General features: G+C 46.6%; 1 protein-coding gene across 3 annotated transcripts in view; it reads right to left on the bottom strand.

The window, feature by feature from the left end:
- LOC147607903 (Pseudouridine synthase family protein) overlaps positions 1 to 18,328 on the bottom strand; it is a 108,682-nt gene that overhangs the window by 2,407 nt on the left and 87,947 nt on the right. The window lies entirely within an intron of this gene.

The following is an 18,328-nucleotide window of genomic DNA, read 5'->3' as shown; positions in this document are numbered from 1 at the left end:
TTCACAACTCTTGTGTGTGTTGTATGTGTGATTCCGCCACTCTTTTCTATTTCTGAAAAACCCTAGCACATAGCTAGGAGTGTTCTACAGTTGGTATCAGAGCCTAGTGAGCCTTCAATTTTCTTCTTTTCTAGCACCCGTGTGCGTTGACTGCTTGGATAGGGTAGATCCCCTAGATTCCAAGAGTGCACAAGGCCGGGATTGGGGAAAGTCACTCTTTGGGTTCTTCCTAGCTGCTTCCATGTCTCGCCCACCCTTAGTGCGAAGGTGTGACATACCTCACCTATTATACACGTCCGCCAGCTTGCAAAGAGTTGGACAGCATAGGTGCCACGTGGCAGTGAAGATGTGGTAGGTCCTAGACAGCAGACCACAGTAGTAGTGATGCACGTGAGTGGAAAAATCCATATTCATCTGCTTTCCTCAATGTTGGACTTCAAAAAGCATTTCTCCGTAGGCAAAGTGCTAGCCAGGAGTGTTCTAAGCTGGTGTCAGAGCGTAGTGAACCTGTAAATATTTTTTCCTTTTCTAGCACCCATGTGCAATGACTTCTTGGATAGGGTAGCACCTCTAAGTTTTGGCACAAGTTTGGGTTTGGGAAAAGTCATTACTGGTTCTTTCTACTATTTTTGCCGTAGGGCCCGCCGACCAGTCGTAGTGGTGAATATATATATGAGCATAGCAACATCATCATTTTCATATGCTTTCCTCAACATTGGACTTCACAAAGCTTTTCTCTATAGGTAAAGTGCTAGTTAGGAGGGTACACTGTACAATAGGTCACAGGGCTGTAGTTGACATTTTTATTTTTCAAAAAGGAGACTTCTATTAAGTATGAAATTTTTTACAAAATTGAGATTTCACACCAAGCAAGGTGGAGATCTTAACCAATCAAGAGCCTTGTGCTGCCAATCGGGTCCCAAATGAGAGGATGTGAAAAAGATACCAATGTCCCAGTCTCTCATAAACTGGCTGCGCTTCCTCTCCGCAGCCCTCGAAGATCCCTGGATTCTGGCCCAGGTAGCCATAATGGTGTGAATAATATCACTCCAAATCCTGCAAAGACACTGAGAAACAAGAACGGGAGTACCCTCAATGGCCTCAGTGCATCTAGATATTCCGGACTGAGATGCTAGCAATAATCTCCCAAGAACTGTCTAACCTCTGTGCCGGAGGGACAAAGTGTGAAAGTGACAAATCCTGAAGACAACACTGCCGAGCAACTCCTTGCCTAACCATAATGGCCAAGCTCCTGTTAGTCCCCTCGAACCTCAGCTGAGGCCCAGACTGTGTCAACCAAATGATAGAACCAAAAGAAATGATAGCATCCCTCTTAATCCTACCAAAGAGGTGTGCAATCGCGGACCAAACCCTCTGTACTTCCCTGCATTTCCATAAACAACGGTAAACTGACTCTGAGACTCCTGCACATCTAGGGCATGCTGGGCAAGCACCAGTAAACAGACCTCCATTGATTGGTGGCCAGACCACCATGAAGGGAAACCTAGATAAAGGAGGAAATCTATGGCCTGCTGTAGTCAGCCATATCATTTTTATTTGAATTATAGTTCTAAAACTTCTTTCCTGTATATCGATAGGGTAGTGCACCTAGGTTCCAGGAGTGGCACAAATCCAAGTTATAGAAAAGACATTATTTGGGTTCTTTCTACTTTCTAGTAATTTTGGTGTAGGGCCAGCCGACCAGAGGATGGCAGTAGTAGCGATGCACATATATATATATATATATATATTTGCGAGTAGCAAAATCGGCATATTCATCTGCTTTCCTCAACGTTGGACTTCAAAAAGGACTTCTCAATAGGTGAGGTGCTGGCCAAGATTGGCATCCAGAATCACACATATGCAGCTATGGAGAATGAAAGATATCCATGATAGGTGTGGAGTATAGTGCAAGCAGAGAGATGACATGGAAGCTCAAACCAAAGAGCGAGAGAGGGATCACAATGGAGAAAGAAAGAAAGAAGTTATATTTACGTCTTACAAAAGGTCCGATGGGCTTGTGAGACAAAAGATGATTACGAGTATGCATGGAATATCATCGTCGTGGAAAATTGAAACAAAACTGAAATTGAAACTAGAAACCTAGTAAACTGAGGCTGTAAGATAGGTAAATGCACAGAACAAACAGGGAAGCACGCTATAAAGTATACAAGAATGATCATAATGCACTCTATCCCAAATCTATGGAGGGGAAGGGTCCATGGAGAAGATCATCATCGGGCAGGAGAGGGTGGCCGCAAGATCTAAAATAGTGAAGAGAAGCTGAGAAGAAGAGGCCCCCATTGTGTGTCGGTGACGTCTAAGGATCACATCAATCTAGGTCTGATGGGTGGCTCGCGGTAGAGTGACCCCTATGCTCCTGTTTACTGTCCTGGTCTGATAAAGTGCCAGATCTGGTGGAGTAGGTGGCTGGAAGAAGTTGGTGATCCTGAGCTGGGCTGAACTAGCTCGTGAGGTCTATGCTCTAAGGAGGCTCTCTCTGTGTTGTTGTAGCTCCAACAAGAACAAGCCCAGACATCTCTAGTCTAGATAATCCATGATATGGCTAATCGGACCAAACCTCTCTCTGAAAAGGCAATGGTACCGCCCTCTGATCTTATAGTAGACTAAGCATTGGCATACATAATGCTCCTCGGACTCCACCTCTCTATTGCATAATCTAAACATCCTGTCCTCCTTGGGTATCCTTGCTGCTCTACTGGGGCCGCGATCTCTAGGGTATGGTATGAAACTCGAAGCTGACCAATGGCAATCCTCATGGAATGAGACATAAAGATATCCAGGTAGCCTAGTCTTTGTATGAACCCATCCTCACCGAGCCTAAGGAAATGATCTCGATATAACTGCATATTGGCGAGCAAGGGCCATGCCGCCGTAATCCAAGTGTCCTTAATGTGTGCCTGAAGCAAATCGTATCGGAGCACCCGGTTATGGTCCACATGGGAAAGCCTCAAGTATGGTGAGTCTTGGTCATATTGGTAAGGAGGGAGCTAGTCAATCTGAAGCCCATCTGCCATAAACCATATGATAACAGAGCCATACCAAGATGAGTATGTGCCTCTCACAGCAATCGCCTGTGAAGACTCTAGGGCTAGGCGAGGGAGTCATGTGGGTTCTCTCTCTCTCTCTCTCTCTCTCTCTCTCTCTTGCATATACATATCTTGGGGTAGTGTTCAGTGGGCCAGTGTTTTCGATGAGGAGAGCAGCAGAGACTAGATTGACTAGAGCACATGCAGCCCTGGGTGGTTTGGAGAGGATGTGTTCTCGCAGGTTCAGTTTCAAGAACCTCGAACGAAACTTTGGCTTTTTGACACTCTAGTGGCATCAGCTATGCTTTATGGAGTGCAGATATGGGGACCTTCAGTGGGCCATCACAGCGTAGGCGGGTGGAGAGGTATGGAGAGGCCTTTGGTATCTATGATTGCTAGGATTATTAGAGCCAAGGCCGTGGTACCTCATGAGATTATTCGAGCAGAGCTGGCCGCTTCCCCTCTGGTGATTGAGGCTCTTACGAGATCAGTCTCCTACATACATGGCTTGTGGGATCTCCCCCGAGACAGATATGCACGCCTCGCCCTGGAGTCCTCCCGACAGTTAGCTTTACAGGGAGACACGGCTTGTGGGTATGGACAGATGACATCTTGGTTCCAGGCACATGGTTTTAGCATGGACAGATTGCCTCCCTTCCAGTATTCTCTGGAGGCACCCTCTCTCACTCTCACACGGACAGAGATTACCAGACTCATCCGTCAGGATTTAGTTCAGCTGGACATTAGGAGGACATGGATACAGCCGACTGAGGAGCTGGGCACGAAGATGGCTTTCTACAGAGAGCATTTTCTTCAGCTCACAGTAGATGGTTTTGTGATCAGACCCAGTTACATGGATGTACACTTGTCTCATGCAGTATGATGTGCTATTGGTCAGATTCGCACATCCTCACACCAGCTTGAGATTGAGATTGGCCCATATAGAGGTATACCAGCTGAGGCCAGGATATGCCGAGTATGCCATGGGGAGCCAGAGACAGAGCTGCATTATATATGCCATTGTACTGCATACTATGAGATACCTGGTCGTTTCCACTGTTTATTTAGAGAGGGTTTTGGACCACTTTCCAGAGTCATGGGGTACCAGGACCAGAGGTGTTTGGGATTGTTCTTGCTTGAGCTTCGGAGACATAGAGATAGCTTGCTTAGGCGCACAGAGAGCCAGACTTAGAGGCACATTACAGACTTCTTTAGTCCAGCCATCACTGCGCCAGATGGACCACAGCAGCAGCAGGACATGGATACCGCCCACACCAGAGGTACACTGATTGATCGTGCGATTGAGCTTGGGTGGTCCAGACGCCCACGACTACGGAGGAGGGCATCCCAGCATAGACGGAGGTTGCAGCGGCAGATTCGGATTATTCTTGCGAGGCATGCGGGACACCCAGTCAGGGTGCTGACCACAGAGGATATTGAGGAGATCCGCCAGCGTCCGATGCGGCACATATTATGAGATGGAGGCACCTCCATAGTGTACCCCTCCGTCCCACATGATTTTGTATCCCCTCACTATATTCCACTCACCTCCATAGCGTACCCCCCCCCTCACTATATTCACACTCTATAAGGGTTTCTGTTTACCTTCCAGTTCCAGTTTCATTTTCTAGGTGCCAGTAGTATCATCTTTATTTTTCATTTTCTGGGTTTTTTTATCCAGACATTGTATCAGATCCACCATGATGTAACTTTTGGTCTCATAGGTCATTATGGCCTTTTGAAGACGTTAATATAACATTTCATTTCATTTCTCTCCTAGTAGTAGAGCTCCATCCCCTTCACCACTCATTGTACTTGTTGCACACCCAGATTCAGCTTTTTAGTTCAGTACTTTTTCATTTTGTTGGGATGACAGAGGATACCCCATACAGGTACACCGATTTGTCTCATAGGCCGAGTTCGGTCTTTTGGAAGACGTTAATAAAATCTTTCTCTCTCTCTCTCTCTCTCTCTCTCTAGGTGAGATGGAGGTACCTCCATAGTGTACCTTCCAGTTCCAGTTTCATTTTCTAGGTGCCAGTAGTATCATCTTTATTTTTCATTTTCTGGGTTTTTTTATCCAGACATTGTATCAGATCCACCATGATGTAACTTTTGGTCTCATAGGTCATTATGGCCTTTTGAAGACGTTAATATAACATTTCATTTCATTTCATTTCTCTCTCTAATATATATATATATATATATATGTATGTATATATATATATATATATATGTATATGTATGTATGTATATATATATATATATGTATATGTATGTATGTATATATATATATATATGTATATGTATGTATGTATATATATATATATATATGTATATGTATGTATGTATATATATATATATATATATATATATATATATATATATATGTATATATATAGGCAACTATCTGAAAGAGTGCCTCTAGAACCATTGGGGATGCAGCAAACTCAGCTCGAATGATATGAGCAAACTCTGCTCAAATGATATGATGTGGGACAGATGGTTTGCTGCGAATCATCCATGATAGCATGAGGATCAGAGGCCACTCAATCCGCTGCCAGTCTGCCAAGGATAATCCCGGCGCCCAAAAGGGGGCTGCATACATCATCGCTAGAGTGGCCAAGGTGTCAAAGAGCCACCCCTTCGTCCGGGGTTCTTGGAAGTGAGACTGATGGCACTTGTGCTCCAGGAGGGCTAGTGCTGCATGTCTTCTGGTCAATCTATCCTGGGAGGCCTGCCGCATGGAGAAACGTCCCCCCATACTAGTGAAGGTAACCCCAAGGTAGACATAAGAACTAGTCACCTCCACTCTACTGCCTCTGTATGTGATCACTGTATCCTTCATCACTTTGCGGGAAGTGTGAAAGACCATCACCTTGGTTTTCCCAAGGTTAACTGAGAGCCCCCGTTGTGTACAAAAATCTTGTAGTGCCTTCATATGACGACGTAGTACGGCCTCAGAATCTGAGATAAACACTATGTCATCAGCATAGAGGAGTATAGTAATGAGACTGCCAAAGATACCGTCTCCCACCTGCCTGGTCAATAAAGGCTGAGATTTCATCAATATAGATACCAACGAGTGTGGGGGATAGGGGGCATCCCTGTTTCACCCCAATGGTGCTAGTGATCACCTTTGAAAAGCCCCCTGGGCATCCAACTCTCCGCACTACGAGCTCATATAACAAAATGATCCCCCAAATTATATCTGATGGAACCCCCATTAACTGCAATCTCTGGAGCAAGCAATCACGTGGCATTGTGTCAAAGGCTTTGCAAAAATACACAAAGCAGCAATAAAGGCGTCTGCCACTCGCCTTAGCCTGCTCAATGAGGCTCCTAAGAGTGAAGATATGATCTGATGTAGAGACGTTCTCGGAAGCCGGCCTGGCCTGGTGCTCAGAATCCCTCCCTCTCTGCCAAGGCACTGAGCTCTGCCTCAAGAACGGATCCATAAACTTGGCTATGATATGGCCGATCATAATGGTCCAGTAGTTGCTGGGATCCACGGTACCCCTGGCCTTGTGGATAGGAGCAATAGTATGAAGAGACCAGGTATGTGGAAAGCCCTCCGAAAGTGCTATGTTAAACACGTGAGCTATAAGTGGGGTGAGGGTTTTGGAGAGAGATTGTACAACACAATGATGAATAAATTATGATAATACTTCCACCATGTACATTATTCACACCCTAAGGGGATGTTCACACCAATGGACACACTACTAAACTCCGAAATACCCAACACCTTAGATGAGCTTAGATCTTTTCCTTTTATGAAAGGACACTTTATATGGACACTGTAGCTAAGGCAACTGCAGTGCAAGTAGGGGAAAATGTGATTCCCAGCCTTGGGTAGGGTCGGACAGTGCAGGTGCCACACATGGCAATGATGATGTCGTAGTGCTGACGTGGTGCTGATGATGTGGCGAGTCGTGGATAGCAGGTCGACAGCAACAATACTGACCGACCACCAGTAGTAGTGATGCATACATATACGCAAGTAGCAAAATTATCATATTCATCTGGTTTCCTCAATGTTGGACTTCACAGAGCGTTTCTCTACAGGCGAAGTGCTAGCTATGTTGGTGCATGGCAAGACAACAAGAGCAAAATGGAGAGCTTGTAGACACACGGAGATAAGCCCTCAGTCAACAAGCATACATAGAGGTTGGCGGTGATAAACTCTCACATAGGAGTTGTGAGTGATTCATTAGCAAAAGAGTAAAGAACTTTCTGAATACGAAGTCCCAAATGGGGTCAAACCAAAGAGTGCCAAGTGTCCCTATAAACGTGTAAGTGAATCTAAGGTTATAAACCAGCTATAGGAGACTCAAAAAACTCTAGTGTGCCTAGCACTTATTAACCCCTAACACCTACATATATATCCACTACTAATGTGCATATCTCCTACAAAACCCCCTTGTAGTGGAAATATACATGTATTAGAGTAGCCCAATCCCCAAATGGAATCAAGCCCAAAGCTTTGCAGAAAGCTCCGAACTTCTCTCGTGGAAGTGCCTTGATGAAGAGATCTACCGAGTTGTCCTGTGATAGACAATAGATAAGACTAATATCCCCTACACCATGAAGCCTCTCCGGTATGTAATGATAAGGAACCTCTATGTGCTTGGTCTATGCATGAAAAACTAGATTCCTTGTCACAACCATAGCATCTGACTATTTGTTAGTATAGGAGTAGCACCCTGCTAGCTAGCACGCAAGTCAATAACCAATCTCCTCAACGATATACTCTCAATCGTGGCCGTGAAGACTGCTCTGTACTCGCTTCACATGTAAAAGTAGCCACAGTACCTTGCTTTTTTGCTAAGCCAAGATATGGAAGAATTGCCTAGCAAGAAACCAAACCTCATGGATTGTCTAGTATCTTCTCATAAGAAGCTGGCTCCTTTGAATCATACAAATTACCATACAAATTTCATGCCTGCTTGGTTCACCTCTTTTTCCTACCCTTGTCTTGCTTTCCAAAGGAGCTGAAAGTTTGCTATCTTCAAGGGTACGTATCAGCCATCTGAGGGACTGAGTTAGCCGTTTATATGGCTGCATAGTCACAGGGAATGGGCATTTTTAGACTTGGGAATGTTGGGGATGGTAGCATCTTCCATTCCCATTCCCGTCCCATGTCACTCTATAGACACAGGGAATGGTCATTCTCAATCTTTTCCATCCCCACTCCCCGTCCCCATTTTCGCGTCCCATGTGACTATGTATGTATGTCCTCTCTTCTTGTATAGCTTCTTCAACACCTCTAGGCATCTCGGGCTGCTCAATGAGCTGATGTTCCACATCATTCTGAGGCATATGCTGTCCTATATTCTGCTGTCCAGAATTTTCAGCATGTGGATAGGTGACATGATCATGATACATATCCTCTAGGCTTCCAACACTTTGTTTCTGTGTAGTAGAGAGTGGCTGACCTAAATTTTCAGCAAAGATAACATCTCTACTAGTAAGCACCTTGTGAGTAGCAAGGTCATATAACCTGTATCCCTTACTCTCACTACTATAGCCCAAAAAGATACACTTCACAGCTTTATCATCTAGCTTTGATCTCTTCTCTTGAGGTACATGTGTATATGCCAAACAACCAAACACACGCAAATAGTCCACTCTTGGCTTTTTATTGTACCAAGCTTCATATGGTGCAATTGTGTTCAAGGGTTTTGTAGGGCACCTGGCACCTGTTAAGCACGCGTTGCACATAAGATTGCCTCAAGCTAAAATTTGTGTGGCAAACCTTGACCTTTGACCATGCATCTAGCTGTTTCCATCAAAGATCTATTCTTGCATTTGGCCACACCATTTTTTGAGGTGTGTATGGGACCGTACAGTGATGCTTAATCCCCTTTTTATGCAAGAAATCCTTGAATACATTTGACATGTATTCACCTCCTCTATCTGTGCAAAGCATAGGACCACAAACATCACTATGAATGAGCTGTAATTTGCCATTAGATCTCAATGAACCATCTCTTGGGTATGGCTTCCTATGCATTTTGCCGAGAATGCAACCTTCACAAACATGATCATCTCGGATCTCTATATGAGGCATGCATTCCACCATTTTATGTTTTTGCAAAGCATCAAACTCGTGAAACTTACATGCCCAAATCTCACATACCATAATTCAGCTGCCTTCAATGCATTTGCATCTGATGCAACTAAACATACATGATGTGTTTGTTTGTCATAGGTATCCAACCTATACAAACCATTGCAAAGTGAATCTGTGGGGACAATCTGGAGCTCTTTCTTAGGATCCTTGATGAGACACTTCTCACTCACAAACTCCACATGCATACCCTGCTTGGCAATAGAAGATACTGACACTAAGCTCTTCTTTATGCCTGGCACATATAATACATCATTCATACAACTTTGATTCCCATTGGCCAATATCAAAGGCACCTTGCCTATACCTTTAACAAGGTATGTTGAGTGATCTCCACAAGATACACTCCGATGACATGAAATAGATTGCATAGAGCTGAAAACATCACTCCTAGATGTTATGTGACAAGTAGCACCACTGTCTATGTACCAAATAGGAGAACTCTTCTCAAAAGCACTGAGAGATACATCACTGGATACATAAGCATCACTATTGACCTCTTCCATGGTCAAAAACACCCAATCATCATCCACAAGATTGGCAGAATTTTCTAGCTTACCCTCAAATGCATCAGCAACATTACCAAACTCTTTGCCAGTATCCTTCTTCTTGTCCTTTTCTTGAGCTGTCCTTTCATGACACTCATTGATTTAGTGTCTAGGCTTGTGGCAAAAGTGGCATTTACCCTTCTTTTTCTTAGAAGCATCACCCTTGGAAGATGATTTCTTGGGGTCGGCCTTGGACTTCCCTTTGTCTTTCACTACAAAAGTATGTTCACCACCATGAGTATGGTTGACCCTTGTTTGCTCCTCTTGTAAGAGCAAGCCCACAAACTCATCAAAACACACTAGATCTCTACCACCTCTCATTGAGAGATTAAGAGATGTATGAAAACCAAGATAAGAAGGTGGCAAAGAATTCACAGTATTAGTAACAACTGACTATCTAGTATGACTTCATCAACGTTTAGTAGTTGTTCCCCCAAATCCTTGACCTTAGTGAGATGCTCTATCATTGAATTTCCCTCATGCATCTCAAGCTCTCTCTTGAGATAAGCAACGCGTGCTTCATTCCTAGTTTGATACATGTTATCCAAAATGCCCCATGCATGTTTAGCATATCTACATAACCGTATGTGTGGTATGAAAGGTCTCTTGACAGACAATGATATCAAGGATCACCTGTGCATCACGAGAATCCCATCTATGCAGGAACAAAGGAGATTCTCGTGATGCACAGGTGATCCTTGATATCATTGTCTGTCAAGAGACCTTTCATACCACACATACGGTTATGTAGATATGCTAAACATGCATGGGGCATTTTGGATAACATGTATCAAACTAGGAATGAAGCACGCGTTGCTTATCTCAAGAGAGAGCTTGAGATGCATGAGGGAAATTCAATGATAGAGCATCTCACTAAGGTCAAGGATTTGGGGGAACAACTACTAAACGTTGATGAAGTCATACTAGATAGTCAGTTGTTACTAATACTGTGAATTCTTTGCCACCTTCTTATCTTGGTTTTCATACATCTCTTAATCTCTCAATGAGAGGTGGTAGAGATCTAGTGTGTTTTGATGAGTTTGTGGGCTTGCTCTTACAAGAGGAGCAAACAAGGGTCAACCATACTCATGGTGGTGAACATACTTTTGTAGTGAAAGACAAAGGGAAGTCCAAGGCCGACCCCAAGAAATCATCTTCCAAGGGTGATGCTTCTAAGAAAAAGAAGGGTAAATGCCACTTTTGCCACAAGCCTAGACACTAAATCAATGAGTGTCATGAAAGGACAGCTCAAGAAAAGGACAAGAAGAAGGATATTGGCAAAGAGTTTGGTAATGTTGCTGATGCATTTGAGGGTAAGCTAGAAAATTCTGCCAATCTTGTGGATGATGATTGGGTGTTTTTGACCATGGAAGAGGTCAATAGTGATGCTTATGTATCCAGTGATGTATCTCTCAGTGCTTTTGAGAAGAGTTCTCCTATTTGGTACATAGACAGTGGTGCTACTTGTCACATAACATCTAGGAGTGATGTTTTCAGCTCTATGCGATCTATTTCATGTCATCGGAGTGTATCTTGTGGAGATCACTCAACATACCTTGTTAAAGGTATAGGCAAGGTGCCTTTGATATTGGCCAATGGGAATCAAAGTTGTATGAATGATGTATTATATGTGCCAGGCATAAAGAAGAGCTTAGTGTCAGTATCTTCTATTGCCAAGCAGGGTATGCATGTGGAGTTTGTGAGTGAGAAGTGTCTCATCAAGGATCCTAAGAAAGAGCTCCAGATTGTCCCCACAGATTCACTTTGCAATGGTTTGTATAGGTTGGATACCTATGACAAACAAACACATCATGTATGTTTAGTTGCATCAGATGCAAATGCATTGAAGGCAGCTGAATTATGGTATGTGAGATTTGGGCATGTAAGTTTCACGAGTTTGATGCTTTGCAAAAACATAAAATGGTGGAATGCATGCCTCATATAGAGATCCGAGATGATCATGTTTGTGAAGGTTGCATTCTCGGCAAAATGCATAGGAAGCCATACCCAAGAGATGGTTCATTGAGATCTAATGGCAAATTACAGCTCATTCATAGTGATGTTTGTGGTCCTATGCTTTGCACAGATAGAGGAGGTGAATACATGTCAAATGTATTCAAGGATTTCTTGCATAAAAAGGGGATTAAGCATCACTGTACGGTCCCATACACACCTCAAAAAATGGTGTGGCCAAATGCAAGAATAGATCTTTGATGGAAACAGCTAGATGCATGGTCAAAGGTCAAGGTTTGCCACACAAATTTTAGCTTGAGGCAATCTTATGTGCAACGCGTGCTTAACAGGTGCCAGGTGCCCTACAAAACCCTTGAACACAATTGCACCATATGAAGCTTGGTACAATAAAAAGCCAAGAGTGGACTATTTGCGTGTGTTTGGTTGTTTGGCATATACACATGTACCTCAAGAGAAGAGATCAAACACATTCCAAATCATAAAACTCCACAATGAGAAGTTGGTTCCATCCAACTTGTCCTCCTTGGTGAGCACCCCAAATACATCCTATGCATGAGCCATCGTTGATCAACAATGCAAAAATCACATTGCACAACTGCAAACACAACTACTGCAGCACGTATCCCAAGACCGTGCTGTGTGCCTGCAAGTATGTAGACCTATAACAAGAATGTAGAACTACACTGTATCCCTGATGACTTGCTTTGATGTTACTCGAGTGTTTGTTGCAAAGTAGATCCCTTGAGTGTTGGAGCCACGTATGCAATGATATCTCTTGCCCTAGCTTCCCGTCACCACCACTTGTGCAGAGCCCTAAGCCTCTGGTTGTGCCACCCTTTGCTGTCACCACAACAACGCTAAGTTCAACCGACTTCAACTAGTTGTGCCGCCTAATGCCACCTATGCAGCGCCCAAAGCCACAACAGTGCTGCCTAACGCCACCTGTGCAGCGCCCAGATGCCACATGCTATTGCCTCTGCTGATGCTGCCGCCAATGCTTTATGTTGCACTACTTTCGATGTGTCTCCTGCACAGTTTAGCTCCACTGCCTGTGCTTCTTGTTGTGCAATACTACAATGCCTTTGCTGCACCAACTGTTACACGACTTAGCGCCTAACCTTATGCATAAAGCTTAACGCATAAATATATATGTAATAAAGCCATATTGTCATATGCACTTGGCACTGTAGCGCATGGTGACAAGATGGCTCATCATCATCGGTGCCACATTGTACAGTATTAGAACCCTTTAGGATGATATTTGTCGTCCGCCGTGACCCTATTGTAATCCTCAGTCCAGGATATGTCAGGCATGAGCTACGCAGGTCATTCCTTAGCCTTAGTAGTCAGTCAGTCGAAGTCCCTTAACCCACTTGGAGAGAATCATTCATGCATATAGATGTCATAGAAGCCGTAGAGTTTGCATTAGGACATGTGTGCATTTTTGCATAGCATTCATCCCATATGCATGTAGGCCATCTAGACCATTGCAAAAGCATCAGATCTTTATCTGGAAATTTTTCTATATTTTATAGTATTTATTTATCATTTTTCAGCATTTAAATACCATCATTAACCATTTATCTCATCATATCCAGTCGTGTAGCTTTAGGGATCCAGTCAGCCACCCCTACAGCCAACCAACCAGCCCCTTGTGCATATAAATAGCCTTCCTTAGCAAGCATACCTCATCTATCTAAGCGTTCAGCAGTAAGCGCTTCAGCGTTTTCAGTCTACAGCCATAGAGCACTCCTCTCATCAGTGTTTTGGAGCCAGCGTCTCATCCTACAGCCCCTAGGAGCATCAACACATGAGCAATCAGCCTCCAACAGTAAAATGTGGCAGTCCACAGCATTCAGCCTCCAGGGAACCTTGAGTTCTCTGCTTGCAACCAGTTTTCAGCATCCGTATCATCATCGTTTTGATACAGCACTTCGGAGAAGGTAACCCGCATGCATTCATTCATTTTCAGCATTCATTCACAGCCTAGAACCAATCCCAAACAGCCCATATCTCAGCCTCAGTTTGCAGCCTTCCTATATTCCATTGGGAAGAGTGCATAGGCTTGAGATCGGTCATCATTGGTGCTTCTACAACCGTGTACAGTTCAGCCCGACTCTTGGTCCTTTGAGATCTTGCATTTGGCTTATCGTCAGTCCAAAGTCATTCTCTTCAAAGTAATAAAAACAAATACTATTCCGATAATGGGATAGGGGGCCCTTCAGTGGGTAATTCCGGACCCCATATGGTGTACAGATCTCTCTCCCCCCCTAAATCTCTTAAAGTTTGAAGTGATAAAAGCGGATTGCTAAACTCGTGACACTCGGGATAAAGAAGGCGGTGTGAGACCTGTGTGACAAGATCCTTAATTACGAATACTTCCGCTGCATGTTACACATGCATCTCTCTATCCATGACCTCGTCCATACAGTTGGCAGAGGATGGAGATACTCATTGTTGGTATGCTCAGATGAGATCATGGTTCGGTTTGACCTACATGGTTTGCGGATAGAGGCACTACCACCCTTTCAGTACAGTCTCGATTGTCCATTTTTGGATCTCACCCGCTTAGAGCAAAACCGTGTGATCAGGATGGATATCATCAAAGTGGACACAGAGATGACATGGACTAGCCCCCTTGAGCCCTTGGGCACGAAAATGGCTCATTACAAGAGCCATTTTCTACACCTCTCACCGGATGATTTTATCACCCGCCCGGCGTACATGGATGTACACCTATCACATGGGATACGTTGTGCCATTGGACAAATCCGGACCTCATCACACCAGCTGCGGATTGAGACAGGGCGATATGTGCATCAGATCGTGGATGACCGCATTTGTTAGCTATGCTACCCGGAGGTAAAGACAGAGGAATACTACATTTGCCGATGTACAGTCTATTATGAGATTCGAGGGAGATATCACTGCCTCTTCCGAGAGGCCGTTACGGAGGGTCATGGAGTTTGAGGATCAGAGATGCCTGGGATTGTTTCTACTTGAGCTCAAGAGACACAGAGAGACCCTCTTGGCAGACAGGAGACTGAGCCATGATGTACCTAGACAGAGGACCCTGACATATTTCTTCGGCACCAACACCAGCAACCCATCCCACACACCTCCTCATACCTCCTCCATTGGGCCATCAGGGCACCAACCACACTCCCAGGGAGTCACCACTGATAGAGCAGTTATCTTATGTCGTGCTCGTCGGCCATGCCCACCAAGATCCCGACCACGGCATCCTCACCATTGCCAGATCAGAGGCATTATTGCTCGGCATTGGAGGCGCCTACCTCGCTTCTACGACCTCTCCATTCTAGACAGCCACATGGCGCAGATACTTGATCTAAGGAGAGGGCAACACTTCAACTTATCAGCATACATGGATCTACCTGATATACATTTTTCAGTATTTTCTACTCAAAATCATCTCGAAGTCTTACAGTTTTGTTCCTTTTGTGTCTCATTTAGTTGTTCTCTTTGATGAGACACCAACTTCAGATGTACTCTCAGTTTTGGTCTCATAGGCCACTATGGCCTCTTAGAGACGTTAATATATCATTTCATTTCTCTCTCTTTCTTTCTTTCTTTCTTTCTCCATGGACAGTTTTGTATCACCCCAGTGAGATAGCTATATTTATGTTTTCTTTCTGTTTTATTTTACATTCCATGATCAGATATGCCATGGACATCATTGTATCACTTTGGTCTCATAGGCCCATTGGGTCTTTAGTAGACGCTTAGTATGTCTAGCAAAGGAGAGAGCTCGCAGAGACAGATACAGAGGAGGTATATGATGGGTGGAAGCCGATGGAGAGGCCCCTAGTGGCAATGATCTCACGCATGATTAGGAGTAAACCATCAGTGCCACATGAGATTGTGCGGGCAGAGATGGGGGCTGCACCGATAGTGGCAGAGGCTCTATTCCAGACAGTGACATACTGGCATAGGCTATGGAAGCTTCCACTTGATAGATACCCCCGGCTAGCCCTGGAGTCCTCGAGACAGTTGACACTTGAGGGAGATTCAGAGTGCTGGTATGCACAGGTAGGCACTTGGTTTGGCATGCACGGTATGCAAATGGAGGCACTCCCCCCCTTCCAGTGCAACATAGAGGCCCCGTCATTTGCTCTCAGCCGCACAGAGCGGAACAAGGTTATCGGGAAGGACATTGTCAGACTGGATACTCAGAGGACATGGAGTTCACCTAGTCGTCCACTGGGGACAAAGATGGCCTTCTACAGAGATCACCTCCTATGCCTGACAGAGGATGGGTTCATCATCCGTCCATGCTACATGGACATACACCTATCCTTTGGGGTGAGATGTGCGATCGGCCAGATCCGCACCTCGTCCCACCAGCTGAGAGTGGGGACTGCCAAATATGGGCCTAGAAGTTTACCTCACAACGGCTCGCTGAAGCCCCCCCCCCCCCCCCCCCCCCCCCCCCCCCCCCCTACTCGCACCCCCCCTCCCCGCCCTCGTGACTGCCTCTCCCCGCCTGCTCGCACCCCCCCCCCCCCTGCTCGCACCCCCCCTCCCCGCCCTCGTGACTGCCTCTCCCCGCCTGCTCGCACCCCCCCCCTCTACCCCCCCTGTGCTTCTCGCGCCTCCCACCCTCCCTTTTTTGGGCCCGTCGCCCCCTACCCGCCTTCCCGTCTCCTTCGTGCCCCCCGCTCCCCCCCCTTCCTCCGCGTCCCGCCCCCGCCCTCCCCCCCTTCCCCGCTTTCCCCATCCCCCCTATTCGTTCCCCGGTGCCCCCCCCCTTTTCGTTCCCCGGTGCCCCCCCTTTTTTTCACCTTTTTTTTATATTTATTTATATTTTTCTTTCTCCGCCCCCCCCGTCTTCCGCCCCTTCCCCCCGTCTTCCGCCCTTCCCCCTCTTCCCCTTCCCGCTCCGCCTTTTCTGTGCAGCTCGATTCTTGCAGGACCCTCCGTTTTTCGCTTCGCCCTCGACTCAACTTCAGACTCTGATATAGGTTCCTCCCGCCCCACCTCAGAGGGACTCTTCCGCAGCCCCCTCGCCCACCCCTGAGGATACCCCCACCAGGCTTTCTCTTTCGCCAGAAGAGGAAGCGAGCCTCGCTGCAGAGGTGGAACACCTAACGGCACATTCCACCATCTGCCGTATAGTTGGCACTCGCCCCAGCAGAGGGGAGATCCGGGATTTTCTCCAGGCCCACCTTCTTGCAGATGTGGGCAAGATCCTAGACGTTCAGTTACTGGGCAGTGGACACTACCAGATTGAGTTCGAGACAGCCCAGAGCATGGCCCAGGTCCTAGCCATGAGTCCCCTTGACATCAGGGGCGCTCGGGCCTTCTTCAAACCTTGGCAGCATGGTTTCGACCCAGCAGCGGCCGAGAAGGGAGAGCGCCCATTCCATGTCACAGTTTGCTTTCCTGGACTCCGCCGCGAGTACCTGCCGCTCCTTTCTAGGATAGGATCATTGGTGGGCTCGGTGCTTGAGACTGGCCCCACAGCAGCTTCAGTGGTGGCTAGAGCAGCTGGCCTGCCTTCAGTCAGAGTTTTGGTTCCTGACATCTCCTCCCTTCCAAAGGTCATTTAGTTACCTAGGATAGGGGGGGATGGATCGATCAGAGAGTGGAGTTTTCAGGGCTCCCGAACCAATGTTTTATATGCAGGCAGGTCGGCCACCTGGCCAAGGCCTGCCCTCGCAAGAGACCCCGACCTTCACCGCAGCAGCAGACCCCCGATGGCCCGCCCACAGATGCGGCTCGGCAGGCAGCCTCCGGGACACCTGCTCAGCCCACAGAGACATCGGATTGGCAGCCTGGATAGGGGCACCGTAGAGGGAGATAGCCACAGCAGCATGCCAAGAGACCGACGCAGCAGCAGTCACAGCCTCAGCATCACTGGGTTCCAGTGAGGAACAGCTTTGCTCCCCTCCAGGAGGATACCCCAGCGCAAACTGAGGATCAGGAGATGCCAGCACCCCCCTCTTCGCCCCTACCCCCCCTCCCCCGTCCCCCCCTCCCGCCTCGCTTCCACCTTCGCCTCCTCTCGTTCCCGCTCCCGCTTTTTCAGTGACTCCTTCCCCACCCCCTTCTCCCCCCCCCTCCTCCCCCTCCACTCGCCTCAGCTCCCCGAGAGGCACTGGCAGTACCCTGGCCCTCATATGCAGTCCGGCCGGCACTGAGCACCGACCTTGCTCGAGCACCGTAGAGGAGACCTACCATCCCGATTCGTGCTTCACGGATATCCTCTATCCGCAGTCGGCTGAGTAATCTCGACACTAGACAGCGCTCAGAGGCTTTCGACTACTCCTTCACACGCCTTTTTGGAGCGGAGGGCCCCCATGAGCCAGCACCCATCAGAGTTCATGTGGTGATACCTCCGGCCCGAGGGGAGGAGGCACTTAATTCAGCGGTGGCCTTCTCCTTCCCTCTCTGCGGCACTAGCGACCGGGAGTGGACTCCGGATCTCGCTCTTAGTATTTTGAAGACTCATGCAGTTGAGTTTTCTCACCATGTGAGCGATCTCGAGATGACAGACGTGATAGACCGACTTTGGGAGTTGGCACATTTCTTTGATACCGGGAGTGTGGATGCCTCCGGGATTCGACATTTGGTGGTTCGCATAGTGGTAGACCTAACACTGG

The sequence above is a fragment of the Cibotium barometz genome, chromosome 54 (genome assembly GCF_041138505.1).
Source record: "Cibotium barometz isolate CiBa-2024 chromosome 54, ASM4113850v1, whole genome shotgun sequence".
Lineage (NCBI taxonomy): Eukaryota > Viridiplantae > Streptophyta > Polypodiopsida > Cyatheales > Cibotiaceae > Cibotium > Cibotium barometz.
The sequence above is the reverse complement of the archived record's forward strand: the minus strand, read 5'-3'. Positions and strand labels throughout refer to the sequence as shown.